The following is a 14,438-nucleotide window of genomic DNA, read 5'->3' on the forward strand; positions in this document are numbered from 1 at the left end:
GCTGTGATAAAAGAGCCTGTACATTTTTTTAGGGCACACTTAGAGAGTGGTATTTCTTTCTTTTTCCAAGTGCCTGGTAGTCTCTCAGACACCTGTCTTTGAAATACGGTCAGGACTCCAGGTGGACCATGTCAGGTCCAGAACTGCCAACTTAACAGCAACTCTTCAGATCAGGAGAGGGTTCAGCTCTCACTTCAGACAAGTACCAAAAGTATCTGTAGTATTTTTGTTGTTAGAAACAACACATCATAATTAAATTTAAAAGTCAAAATGCTGTCACTGTGTTCCTCCCCCGTCTTTGTCCTCATTTTTATTGTATACCTTGGCACAAACTTTGTGGTGTCTGCTTTCTGTATTTTCCTTAAATTATTCTCCCTTTTCTTCAAGATTATCTGAACTCATAGGGAGCTCCCTCTCTCCTCTTTTTTACTTTCTGCATTTTTTCTCACCCCCATCCCCATTTCTTCTCCATGCCAGTCTTTTTTTCAACTGTCATTTCTGTTCTTCCACTAATACCTACACTTCATCCCTCCATCACCTTTGAATGGAGATCATGGCTGGGATCACGTTCATTGCAAACGCAGGGGGAGCGTTTGCAGTGGGACCTCTGAAGACAGCAGGGAATCTGGCACTAACAGGTCGCGGGTGACAGGTAGCAATCACCTCCCTCCGCACAGTGTTGGGGCAGTCAGCTCTGGCATGTCTGGGTGAGCTTTATCAGAGCACTGCTCCATTCCCATGGGGCAACAACATTATTATGAAGGTGGAAAACATGGCTGATGAAAGCCAGTTTACAGGATGAATAACACAGCTAACCAACAAGAGAGAGGTGAAAGAGTACTCAAACCAGGGAGTTGGTGCCAAGGAGGGGATTATTCCGGATGAAGTTCAACAATAGTGACAGAGGCAATGGGATGTGAAGATGGGGAAGATGCAGACTAAATACTGGCTGAGGAAAAAAGTTTTCTGGCAGTGAGAATTGGCGGAAATCTTTATGCTTGGGACTTGCTTTAGTAAGAGATGTTGAGCAGTGCTCCTCTACCCAGCGCCTGTGCACCACTGGTGGCCTGCAGACAGACTGCCAAACAGTTATAGGATACCTAAACCCCCAAAAGGAAGAAGGCATGAGAAACCCAACACTAACCACACACTCCCATACAGCAGGTAAGCAAAATAGATATAGGAAAAATAAGAGTAATACATGGCTATTCCCAGTTGAACCAAATCTTACGTGATAGTAAATGGAAACCACTGTGACAGGGCTGTACAAGACAGTCCCTGGATGGTTTTCAGTGAGGGCAGGTGGTCCTTGCACTATAAGAGGTGCTGACATAGAGGGCAGCTGTGGATCACTGCGGGGAAAAAAATAAACCATAAGAACAGATGAACCATAAAAGTTTCCTATTCAGATTTCTTTGGTCCTTATGATTTTGGAGAAATAAGACAACAAATAATAAATCGCAGACCCAGTGCTCTGCATTCACAGATCAACAAACTGCATTTCTTTGTCTTCAGAAATGGAGTTTAAAACCAGAGTTCATGGTCAGAGGTTTTCTGTGAGGACAGCTGAAAACCTGTGGCTAGGAAAAAAAACCCTGAGGAGGCCACTGCCCATTAAACTTCAGATTTACAGTCTCAACATGTCTCCCTACCTAGTAATTCACCATCATTCACTACCTAATCTAGGGATTAGGAAGCAGAGCAGACAGGCTAAAGAATGAGTATTTATTCACAGCACCTCTTGCCACAAGGTGGTATGATTTAGACCATGACTAAATCACCAAACACGTCGCATCTCTACATTCCCATTTGCAAAGTGGTGAGAATGCTTCACCTCCCCTTGGCAAGGCGGGGGCTTTACGGAGTTGGTTTAAGGAGGGTTTCAGGAAAAAGACTTTCTGATGCTACTGGGGTCATTAGATGAGCTGAACAAACCACCTGTTTGAAGCTTCAGTCTGAGCATCAGCAACCAAAATCCTGAGAGTGTTACTGGAAAAACATAAAACAAAAGGACCGGAAAAAGATAAAACAAAAGGTATGTTTACCCAAGAATATCCTATCTTCTGACCAGGCTCAGTACTGTCTCATTAGCAGCATCTTCTTCTCTGTTTACACACAGAAGATAACAGAAGCACCAAATGAGGGGCACGCTGAGGAGAAGGGAAAGGTAAAAGAAGTTGGTACAGTGAATTTCTAAAACAGGTGGAGGGAGGAGGCAGTTTGTCAAAGGAGCACAAGAGGAGGCCTGGAGTCCCCTGGCTGTACAACAGACTTGGCCCAAAGCACATGAGTGTGTGATCCCCTCATTCTGCTTAGCCATTACAAATGGTACACAGCTCATGCCTGAGTTGCTCTCTGTGGCTGGAAAGGCTGTCAGGATTATTTCTGAAGAAACAGGGTACATGACCTCCATATCGCACAATGCTCTATGCAGAGAAACGACAAAGCTGCTCCTGAAAAGCGCTGGTATCTGCTGTAAACACCCATTAAGATAAGGAGAAAAACATCCATGTCAAAATCAGGAATGGCTCAGGTCAGTCATCATCCAATGCTTATGGAGCAAATGTTAAGCCTTAAGCTATCTGAAAGATTTACAGTAGACCGTATCAAACTCCAAACGTCCTGCTTTGTTGAGAAAAGCCACTTTTCAATAGCATAGTCGGCTGTGATTTGAAAACGCTTAAGCTCCTTTAAAAATAAATATATTTTCAGTAAATTGTGCTTCACTGTAGCTTCCACCAGCTTGCACTGCTCCGCTCTGCTCCTGGGGGGATAGAAAGGATGCACAACTAGGGCAACATTTTTTTCTCCTAATACAATAAGGGGAGGAAATCTGAACTTCCAGCTCACCCCTGCCTCCTAAGTTTGTTTTCAACCAAAAAAACCAACTAACCACACAGAGAAGTTGGCAGGTTCTTTTTTTAGCATGCAGCTGAACATTATCTTGAAGGTATCTTAATTTAAATCACTACATGACTGGGGTTTTTTGCCCTTCAGAATCCCTTTAATCACTGTAAACTTATCATAGCTTTGGACTGTCACTTCTGCTAAGGTCAAAAGTTGGTACGTCAAGAAGTCAGCCAAGCTAAGCCAACCCACAACTTCACAGCAGCCCAGTCTCTATCATCTGGAAGTACCCCTTCCTCTAATAGATATTTTTTCAGTTGAAGCTTCATAAACCCCACAACTTTATTGTTTTTATTCATAAACCCCTCAACTTTTACAGAGTGTCCAACTAGGTTTATTCTAGCACTTGTGAGCTGTATTAAAAATACTCTCAAGTTGTTTTTCCTTTCCCTCAGACATGTGTGCATAAGGAATATTGGCAGAACAGCTTTAGTTCAAACGTATGTCAATCTGTACTCATCACTGAAAAATCAACCCATAACTGAATACCCATGTGTTTGCATCTTACTTTTAAGTCTGTGGGGGGAAAATTCCAGTTCTCATGATAAAGCAGCTGTATTTGGGGACCATTTGGCAGCACATTCCAAAGACACAAGAGGGCAGAGCAGACTCAGTTTTGAGGGCATGATTTTAACCTTACTCTAGCTTGACATACAAGGAATTGTGTACTGAATATCTGTGTTAAATAGAACATCTGCAGAGCAACAGCCTTCAATTCTAATAAAGTAGTGATTTTGAAGGATCTGGGCAGCGAGTGTGGAAATCTCATAATTGAATATAAATAAAAAACTATTCAAAAAATTCTCAGGAACTCACTATTTCCATGCAATTTAGGAGTGCTAATTATGGTTTTTGAACATGATGAATTCAGCTTAGATTGGAGAGAAATGATAAAAGATAAAGAAGAAATAAAGGGAAAAGCCAAAGTAAAGCCAACCTGATGGAGTTTTTTCCCCCAGCTGAACTCTTCTTCAGAGACATTTCACAAAGCTACGGTCTGTACAGGATCCTCCCTTACCTTTTAGATCTAGACTTTCATCTTATGCCCACTTTCCTCAGCGAGCAGGAGGCTCCTTTCTGATTCCCAAGAAAGAAATTCACATCATCTCTTGGGTGCTCTGGTTCAAAGAGGCAGGTTTTGCAAAAAAGCATTCCACTTACTCGTGGTGATGGAGCCTCATGAGTACCTGGCAGTAGAGGAGCACAGCTACAGACATACCTTCAGTTAAAATAGACCTGTGGTGAAATATGTTCATTGACACAGCCTGATAAAGCAAGCTCATGGAAACGTAACAAGTTAAGAGGTGAAAGATTATCTCATTCAGAAGACAGAGTAAAGGCTGGGAGATGTGTGTTCATCATCAAACAGCCTCATTTTTCAGTAGGTAAGAGCAGCTACCCACCACCTTGCAAATGCAAGGGACAGGAAGCTTTGCAGTTGAATTAAAAAAAAACAAGCACAACTCCTTCCTCCCCTCCCTGCCCCCAATTATTAAAACACGCGACTTTAGGTGTTTGAAAAATGCAGCATTTTGGCTATGTTTATACACTATTTTGGCTATGTTTATACACTTACTGTACACAAAACCTAAAGCCTATTTCCTGCAGTTCGACAGGATTACACAAGAGACTGGACTATCTACCAACTTCAGTTCATCCTCCTCCACTGTTTTTCAAGTTTCTCTCCCTAGCATCACATGCAAAGGGTCTTAAGGAGGCACCCTGGCATGCCTGACCGCAGAAAAAGGAGGCAAACGGACAACTTTCCAGGAGAAGAAGATAAACCTTCTGGTGCTTCTTAGACTCTGTGTAAAGAAGAAGGTCAGGCAAAACTCTCTGATAAGTAATGACGAAGGGTGGAGAAAACCTGCTAGAACGGCTTTTGTTGAAATGGTAACATTTATTCCTTAGAGCACTGAACCTGCACCAGAACTTGGGGAATCATTTTACAGGCTGGAGTGTTTCCAGCATTCCAGGAAGAATGAAAGCCATTTTCCTCATCAAGGAAAAAAATGAAAGGGATTGTTTGGCAAGCTCAAAGAAGACTTTATCTGCATTTTTACCCCAATAATGTTCTACTCAGAACCCTGTCATTGAAAGTATTGATATCTGTGAAACCCCAGAGGCATTTCCAGAGGAGAGACAATGCAAAACCTGCTTGCTCTGTGTGTCTGCTCTATATTAAAATGCAAATGTCAGGTTCAGTGTGAATACCTGAACCCTGATAAAAGCCAACTCAACTATCTCTAAACAGTAATTTGTATCAGCTGTTTCATATGCTTACCTATATATGTTGGATACAGGAATGATAGATAGAATTGTCATTCGGAAGCAGCAGAAGTCTCTGATTTTAGTACTCTTACCAACATGGACTACCCTAGTACACAGAATGCTAAATGAGTCTCAGAACCAAGAGCCAGTGTCCAAATACAACTCCTTCCTCTGAAATACAAAAGGTATCTAATCATCCAAATGCAGCTTATTTCATGTTTCCTCTCCAAATACTGAGCTAGGAACCTACTTAGACTAGTATAAAACAATTTCCAAGCTAAATTCCCATCTGCAACTTACATACCTCCAGGACAGGAGCCAGTGGGATGCTGATTTGCATTCCCCTGGCCGAGATGGTGGGTGAGAGCAACAGACAGTGGTCGGCACTTCCCTGTATAAACACACACAGCTTGAAAATGGCCAGGGAGCACCAGATTTGGCACAAATATATTGTTATACACTATATGTTGGAGCTGGAAGGAAAGGTGTGAGCACCAGGGTCCTCATGTGCTTGAACAGATAACGTAGCACCAAGGTTCCTCATAACCAACTGATGCACATGAGAAATTCACAGCAGAGCACCAGTTTGCTCCATGCAGTGGGATGCTAATCACACCCAGGAATCTAAGGTGAGCCCTGAAGGCCCAATGCTTCACTCCTTACTGATTTTATTTGCATGTAACTACTGACTTAAGTGAGTTACTTCCTCTGTTGAAGAATCAGTCTCTCTGTATCTTACACAGAGTACATTGTCTAATAAAAAACACCAGTGAGTATATTTATGGCAGGGGGCATGATGACAGACATGACACAGGCACCTTTTTCTTGTCCATAACAGACTTCATTTGTAGACACTAGAGTACCCAGAAGAGTAGAGTCCACTGAAGCTCTTTATAGCTCTAATCTAAGAGGGTTGATGGCCCTTAACCAGATCAGTTTAATGAGCTTTTGGAAGCTAAATCCTGGGAGACACTACACAATATATGTCCCATGCTTGCAGTAAATACCACTTCCAATCTATACATGCTGAATCAGAGGCAAAGCAGCAGCCCACAAGGAGTGACAAAACTCCCTCCGAGGTAGAGAGGCATGTCAGGGACATGCTGGAAGGGGCTCTGACAGTATCAGCCTATGCCCAGATCAAGCCTCCATAGTACAGCAAGACTCCTGCAGCAGCTGTGCCCCAGCTCGAGCCAGGGAGGAACAGGGCTTTCAGGTCCTGTCCTAGACCATGCCACCAATGACAGGGGAAACATGAATAACTACCTGCCTTTTATTACTTTACCAACTCACATGTATGTGAACACAAAGTGAAGTGCAAGAGATTACATGCGGATCTATAAAACACAGCAAGTGGGATAATACTGAATAATGACAGGCATATTCGCTGCTGCTGCACCGCTAAGCAGGGCTGACAGCAAGCCCTGTGGCTGACCATCTCCAGGTAGCTATGTTGTGGGTCCACCTCTGTGCTGTGAGGTCAAAAGGATTTTCCAGAGACTTGGTGACCACTGGTTTCATTTGAGTTTCATTATGTAAAGCAGCTTCCCAGAACACAACTATACAATAGCGATGCATTTCTTACTACTTCAGGGATGAAACATAAGAACATGGTATTTCCATAACAACAGTGGAAAGAACTGTTTAGTCTGAAACAAATATATGTTTAAACAAGGATAGAGAAACCTAAGCAGACACTTAAGTATCAACTCAACAACATATGCAAATGATCATCGGTCCCAAGTTTACATGTAACGTGGGAAACAAGAAGGTAACGACCTGCCCTAACACGGTCTTGCACAGGTTAGCAAACTTCTCTAACACATGGGCGACTTTTACCTTCTACACTACTCATCGTTCAGAGCTTGCACTTTGTGGTATGGAAGGAACAACACCAAATGAACAGGTTTTTTTATGAAGAAACATTTTATATTTTCAAATGAAGATCTTAAAGAAGACCTGTAGACAATCCTGAAACACTTAGGAAAAATGTAACTGTGAAACACCAGTTCTGGCCTTGAAGGATTCTGCTCTGTACTTCTTTGTGATGGCTTAACTGGAGTACGGCGCACCAACCAAGGCTGCTGCCCATTACAGGGACTGGTGCGATATGATGATTTTTCCGCAGTGGTGTGGATAGGGCCCACTCCAAAACCAACAAAAGAAATAACTTCTGAGACAAACAAGCTACATGCATTTTAAACACCAAAAAGAAAAAAAGCAAAGACCTATCTATGTGGGAAAGCTTTGTTGGTGTATGTTTTTCTCTTATAATTATGTTAGTACAACTACAGCAAAGGAATGCACACACACCGCTTTGTTTACATTGGATTAGTTTCTTCCATTAAAAAGTCTTCAGACAGCCCTGTACTTTTTTTTTCCTAAACAACTGCAAAACACTCTGGGTAGATATTGCAGGGAACAGCATTCCCACACCAGATCCCAGACCATCAAAACACTGTGCAACACCTGTGAGAAGCTATTGGGAGGCAAGGACCAGCAGTCCATAACTGCTACCCCGAAGCCATCTTGTTTTAGGGAGCTGACACTATTTCCACACTGCTGATGCACTGCAAGAAGGAAATCCTGTGCACCAGGATTCTGGCTGTCGCCATGAAGAAAAGGCGGTGGCTGCTGAACTGGAAGGGGCATGTGTCCAAGCTTGGTATTTCTGTGGATGTCATCTGCTAAGATGGCAGCCCTCTAGCAGTATCCGGAACAAAGTGGTTTCTATTTCTATTTTCTCTTGCGCTGTGAGGCTGGGTCTTTGGCACCATCTTTGGTACAATCGATGCCTGAGTCCCTGGTTTGATGCTGGGCATATCAAGCAGCTAGCAGCAGCCAGAAGCCTCTTATTCCCTGAAAACCTCAATGCTTCAAAGCAGCAAGTCCAGCATTTGATCTCCTCCAAATAACACTTGGGCAGGAGAGAGACGGCAATAAAAAGGCAGTGGGAGGAAGGACAAGTCCACCAGAGCGGAGTCCCTGACTGATGTGCCAGCACACATGGCAGTACCAGGAGCCAGGCGCCCTGCGACAGCAGCTTCCTGAGTGTGGCTGTGAGCTCCCAGAAGCCGTGTGCCAATGGATAACCATGATGGAAGGGGGAATTAATCTCATCCAACTCCAGCCAACTTGTCTATGCGAGCTGTCTGTGTACCACCATAGTCAGTGGAAACGGGCACATCTGGACAGTGATTTACCTTATACATTCAATAGCTTAATCACTTCTGGACATACCTATCTCTGCCCACTGATTGCAGAGAAACCTAGACTCCTAGTACTAAATACACATGCAGCTTTTAGTTAGATAGTGTCAGGTGCGATGAACTGCCCTTTGCTGCCAGACAATTACCTTCACAAGAACTGTTGCTGCAAAGTAATCTTCCCGTTTTCCTGAAATGTGCGTTCCCGTCTTGCAGGGAACAATGCTGACCCATACAGTCTGAATACACAAAGAAATACATATCATTTTCTGGCTTCAGTTACTACAGGCTCCTAATTCATGAACCTGCTACCGTCTCCTGTCAAAGAAGCATGACAGCAAGGGTGGAGGAGATGTCCACATGCAGAAATGCCCTGAAGGAAAGCCCAGGAAGGAGAGCTTGTGGCTGATTTCCTCAGTTTATATCTAGCAACACTGGCCAGGATAAGCAGTCTCCTGAATCATATTCTCAACTTTGGCAAAGATTAACTCCCAAATAAACTTACTAGTAGTAATTTTACTTGCCTAAAAGGGAGTGCGAATATTACCCTGGTGCACCTGACTGTAGGTGCGTCTCTGGTTTTGTCTTAGGCTCCGCAGCACAGGCTTGCTGCTGCTTATTGTATCTTTTGCCTGTAACAACATATTAGCCCTGGATTACACCTCCTGCTCTTGCCTAACTGATTGGTATGGACTCATGCAGTGAGGGGAATCTTTTTTCTGTGTATCTCTTTCTTTGTACTGCATCGGGCTGGAGGAGTTGTACTGGCCTCTGCAAGTAGTTCCCATCTGCTGACATAAGGACCAAATGTACTGAGGTATACTTCCTTTTTTTTCATTGGTTTATCCATTTAAGACTTGATGTAACAGCTATCTCTGTGATGCCCAAAAACCAATTAGTCAGGATTTAAGGTGCATGGGAGATGCTTTCCCTAAAAATGAAAACATTCTAAAAATTGCTGTGCTTTCTACATGTAACGACCACTTCTTCATTTATCTCTTCTTTATCCTCTCCCTTTTATGAATGCAGCAAAACATTCACTGTCTAGGCCCTCTCATCCTGAGGGTCTTTTAGTTAAAGGACTGCCCCCAGGTCTTCTCACACATTGCTAGTTGTCCTTTTTGTCCATCTCCGAGTCCCACCTGCTCTTCTAACTGATGACTCAGCCCTGTCGCCATCCCTGACCTTCCCCTTCCCACCTACACTGCTATCCTGTCAAAAGCTTTCTCAAGGATAAACTCCTTCTGCAACATTTCTAAAACCAGGTCCTTCCTCAAGCCCCCTTTGCCAAAACTCAAGCTTATACAATCATTTTTTCCCTTTCCCTGGGTGGCTGGATCCTTTTTACATCTCTCCTTGTTAATCTATCTAACAAATTGAAAGTTGTAAAGAAATGTCTCACATTTACTAGTCTTTTCAATTAAGTATATATGAAAAAGCCAAGTAACATCTCAAGAGGAAGAAGCCTCAAATATCATGAAGGAATTGAAGAAAACTGAGCTACAGTGTAGCTGCAGACTGGATCATTAAGACAACGAGTGCTGAGTGGGTGCAGGGAGCTGCATAGGAAGCCCTTTGAACTCCTGGTCAACTGTCCACAATTCCACAGACGTACTGCACCTACGCCAAGAAATACAGGGGATGCAGACTCCTAGAAGGCCAGACTATATCATATCCACCCCTCAGCTACTCAACACAAAGGGGGCTGGGAGCCCTATGAATTTGTAATGAAATAACAAGGGTTTCCCCTTTCACAACCAGTGACAGGATGCATGACAGTGACTGAGAGATGGACCCTCTGGAAGATGGCTTGAGCCACACAGACACATCCATTTAGAAAACACCACCATACTTTGTGGCTCAGAGTATCTGATCAGTGAAAAGGAAAGTTCCCCTTCTGTTCAGTGTCCATTCCCAGTTTTCACCAGATTCTTTCCCAAAGGAAAAGGAACATCCTGTGTCTTCAGGAAATGCACTTCTTTGAGAAGTAAATAGCTGCAAAGACTTACGAGTACTTCATTGGCATGTGCTGACTATCCTCCAACCCACTTTTTGGTGGGTGACAATGCTGCAAAAGTTATGTCGAAATCCTAAGCTCTATATACGCTATGTCCTGCACAAAATAATTTAAAAGTTACTAACAGGATAAATAAAATCACAGGCTAAACTCTATTCTTAATTATGTTGTAATCAAAGAAGCATTAAAGACTACCCAGTCAGAAGAATGCTGGGTTCATACCATACCAGTTGTAGGATCTGAACTCTGCTGTTCAGAGGTGGATTAGAAAGTTATGGAAAGAGCAAAATTCTTGGCTAATTTTCAAGGAGAGAAACACTGCTAAGCTCAACAAGCTAGACAGCTCTCAGCGTGACCCATCATGGTTTGTATAAAACATCTTTGATTTAGTAGACATGCTATTTCCTTTTCGTCTGATCTATTTAATGACCTTTTTCCAGGCTTTGGGAATCTGGGTACTCATTTTCTTTTTGACAGACTGAAAATGCTGTAACAAAGTCAGGGCGACAGAAGATATTCAGAGACATAGCATTTCCAAGACGAGGAACGTATCCATAGGTCTCGGAAAGCTAAATACTTCAAGGGCAATTAGTAGATTTCTGAGACATGCGGTCATGTCTTTCAGTCAAAACTTTATTAATCTGCTTCCTAGTAGATGAAAAGAATTAGCTTGTATTTGCAGCGATTAAAAAAAGCCACAGAGTAAATACTAAGATTAAACTTTTCAACTAGCCAAAATGCAGATGAAAGAATGCTCATAGAAAATCCAGGCTTCTGTCACTGATGTACATTTCATTTATACAAACTTTTTCAAATATACAAAGTTTCACATGCATCAAAGATTCTTCCAGCATACCTGGGCTATCCAATGGGGGTTTCATTTTACTGCCAGGGAAGCTGAAGCAGACCCTCAGTGAACTGACCAAAGCAACAATGGTTTCAGCAGCAGGCTCCGGCTCCGGATGTACCGGCAATTCTCCCAAGCTCTCATACAGCACTCCTCATTTGGAGATCTTTCCCTTTTTACAAAGGCAGTGCTCATCACCACTCCATTTTACAGACAGTGAAAACAAGAGACAAAACCCTAGAAGGACTCCCCAAGAGACAGCCTGCGGACAGGGGTGGAAAACCTCATCTTTTGTGCCCGACTCCATCTGAACCAAGAATTTACCAGTTCCCGGGCCTGTCCCGAGTCACCAGCCATTCACAATGCAACAGCTAAATGACGTTTGTTGAGGCATTTAAACATAGACAAAGGAAACAAATGCTGAAGTAAAAAAGTGCAGTGGAAAAGTTTATAAAACTACAACCAGCACATAGAGTATGAGCATTTTAGTTTATTCCAAGAATGCAGAATGTGATCCTAAATAACGTTAGGATTTGCAAAGATACATAACACAGACACATAGCTCAAGCTTTATATGAGATTTCCTCATGTGTCTGGAAGCTCAAATCCTTGTCTATTTGTTTGGTTTTAACTTTATCTTCTTGCATTGTTGTGATTACTAGAGATTGCTTTTTTGGCCTTTGTGCCCACGGATGATTTCATGTATTTGTAACTGTGCCACCAGCACCACGTAGGTATCCAAATGTGCTCAGTTCTGTAGAGCCTCTCAAACACAAGGATCTGCATGTCAGCACTCAAAGCACTTCAGAAACAAGCAGGACATGTGCTGCACAAGCACATAAGTTCTCTGGGGTGGGGAGGCTGCTCTTCCCAACTTGAACTCACATTTGGAGAAGATGAGATTATGCAAACACATGACTTCTGAGACCATGGATTTGCCCTGACAAGAACATTTTAGCTTTCCTTCCTCTTCCCCGAGGCCAGCACTGGCGCCATTCGTTAGCAGAAACCCGAGTGTCATGTGTTAAGCAGCAAAGCAGAGTACATACAGCTTTTCTGGGTAATTTCTTCATGTTACCAGAGAAAAGGGCAACAGAAGACATTAGGCCACTGTGGACAGGGTGCTGTAAAATTCAACAGTGTGCTAAAAAGCAGGAGCGATGTACCTTCTGTCTCATGGGGAACAGCCTTCAAAACCTGACCTCAGCAGCTTCTCTCCGAGATGCAATGTGGAGGAGGATGCTGCTGCTTCTCAGTGCTGCTGAATTCAGCTCAGCAAGAAGGGGAAAGCATTCGGGAAGGAATGCTGTGTATGCCAAACAAGGACGTGTTAGCCCCCTACTGGGACACCAACCCGGGCAGTACCAGCATTTGTTTTGTTCCAGTAAGTCTGACTACTAGTCACATTTATGCACCAACTGCAGCAGCCAAATGCTGTAGTTAGACATACGAGACTTGCACAGGCAATTCCAGAAACTCATTCATCCCGTGCCAAAATACAACGTGCTGCCAGTTAGAGGGGGATTCTGACTCCAAGAGCAGGGGTGATATTTTGTTTCCAAAAATGTACCAGGAGCCAGAGGCAACACAGAACCTGAAAACAGGCAGGAATGTACCACAGCTCAGTCTGGCAACGCGCTTGTCCTTGAGAAGCCCATAGTTTTAGCAGAACAAGAGGAGGAAGCGCCCTGAGCACTCCTTGCAATGTCTCCACAGGAAGAGGAATCGATTGTACTGTTGAACTGAGAAAGTGAAAAAAAATCTGTGTTGAGAACTAGAGAATCACAGCAGGTGCCAATATTTTCCAGTCTTCAGGCATTAACATCAACATTTCAAGCTTCTCTGTCAAGTGCTTAATAATAGTCTCTTTAGGTTCCTCAGGAATTGTCTGCACAGCATATAGCAGAGTACAAAGGCAGGAAACCGTTGGGAGATTTGGTGCTTTACTAAAAGGGGAAGCAGAGAACGTGCCAAGTTTCTTGTGAAAAAAAGATGATCGCATGTTGAGTAATGCTGCAAAGGACATGGCTGCGATCCTGATGGTGGTTAGGCTATCACAGCTTTTGAAAGCATTAGGGAGCCACAACCAAGACAACAGGGTACCAGCGAAGAGCACGCGGCAGTAAGGCTACCTTGCTCATGCAAAAATCTGTCACTACTGCTACTTGATTTTGCAGACCACTTTCATACCAATACACAGAGGAGGGAGGCATCCCGTGTACTTCGTTCATCTGAGAGCAACAGTTCAGGCTTCCAGGTAGGAACGGGCAGTTATGAACAGAGAGGAGACAAAATTTAACAGGACTCATACCCTGCTGCTCCTTGTAAATGAGAGATTGAGGACATGATCTTGGTTCGGAGCACTTAGTACAGTCATTACTGGACTTCTGGGGCTGCACCAACTAAATGCACCCTGTAGAACTAAACTCTTTCGTTTCCTTCTGTTAGCCCTGTTTGGGGCACAAGGACACAGGTTTTACACCCCAGCAGACTCACAGAAGGTAAGTATTAGCTCCAAGACTGACCGATGAGGATACCACAAAACCAGAAAGGCCCCTTCCTTCCCAACAAGCCCTCATCATTCACCTGCATTTTTCTGGTGTGAGGCTGGGGAAGAAGGCAAGCACCCACCCACAGTTCAGGAGAGGACAGGACACGACACTTGTGACATTCACACTTACTTCAACCATAAGCTGTCCATAACAGTACAGCAATTAGCATGCAGATGTGCCGCTGGAACAACCAGTGGGAAACCAATGCAACCACCTTGCTGGAGGAGCTGGGGGCTTGATCCTCCTGTGGTGTCAGGACTGAATCCTACTGCAAAGGAAAGCAGAGGTAGGCTGCTTCCTAGATGGATGCAACCTCATGGCCACAGAAGGCAAACAAAGCGAGATCCTGAGGAGGATGGCACTGCCATGGCTTCTGCTGGCTAAAACAAAGCAGAAGACATGTCTAAGCCAGGGCACGCTCAGGGCACACAGATGATATCTCAGCATCTTTTGAAACTGTAACTCTTTTACACTATGTGTTTGTCCAGTTCATATTCTTCCCCCATGAGGCTGAGCAAGATGCTTATTTGAATTTGCTTTTAAATGATCCCTGCTCTATATACCATGAAACAGTAATTATGTTCATCTTGGCAATAGTTATTGGTCCGTTATCAAAAGGAATACCCTGTCCTCAATGC

At 43.5% G+C, this 14,438-nt stretch overlaps 1 protein-coding gene across 1 annotated transcript in view; it reads right to left on the minus strand.

Moving 5' to 3' along the window:
• The window catches only part of ITPK1 (inositol-tetrakisphosphate 1-kinase), a 126,305-nt gene that overhangs the window by 20,406 nt on the left and 91,461 nt on the right, over window positions 1–14,438 (minus strand). The gene's annotated exons all lie outside the window — the stretch shown is intronic.

The sequence above is a fragment of the Pygoscelis adeliae genome, unplaced genomic scaffold (assembly GCF_000699105.1).
Source record: "Pygoscelis adeliae isolate BGI_AS28 unplaced genomic scaffold, ASM69910v1 Scaffold429, whole genome shotgun sequence".
Classification (NCBI taxonomy): Eukaryota; Metazoa; Chordata; class Aves; order Sphenisciformes; family Spheniscidae; genus Pygoscelis; species Pygoscelis adeliae.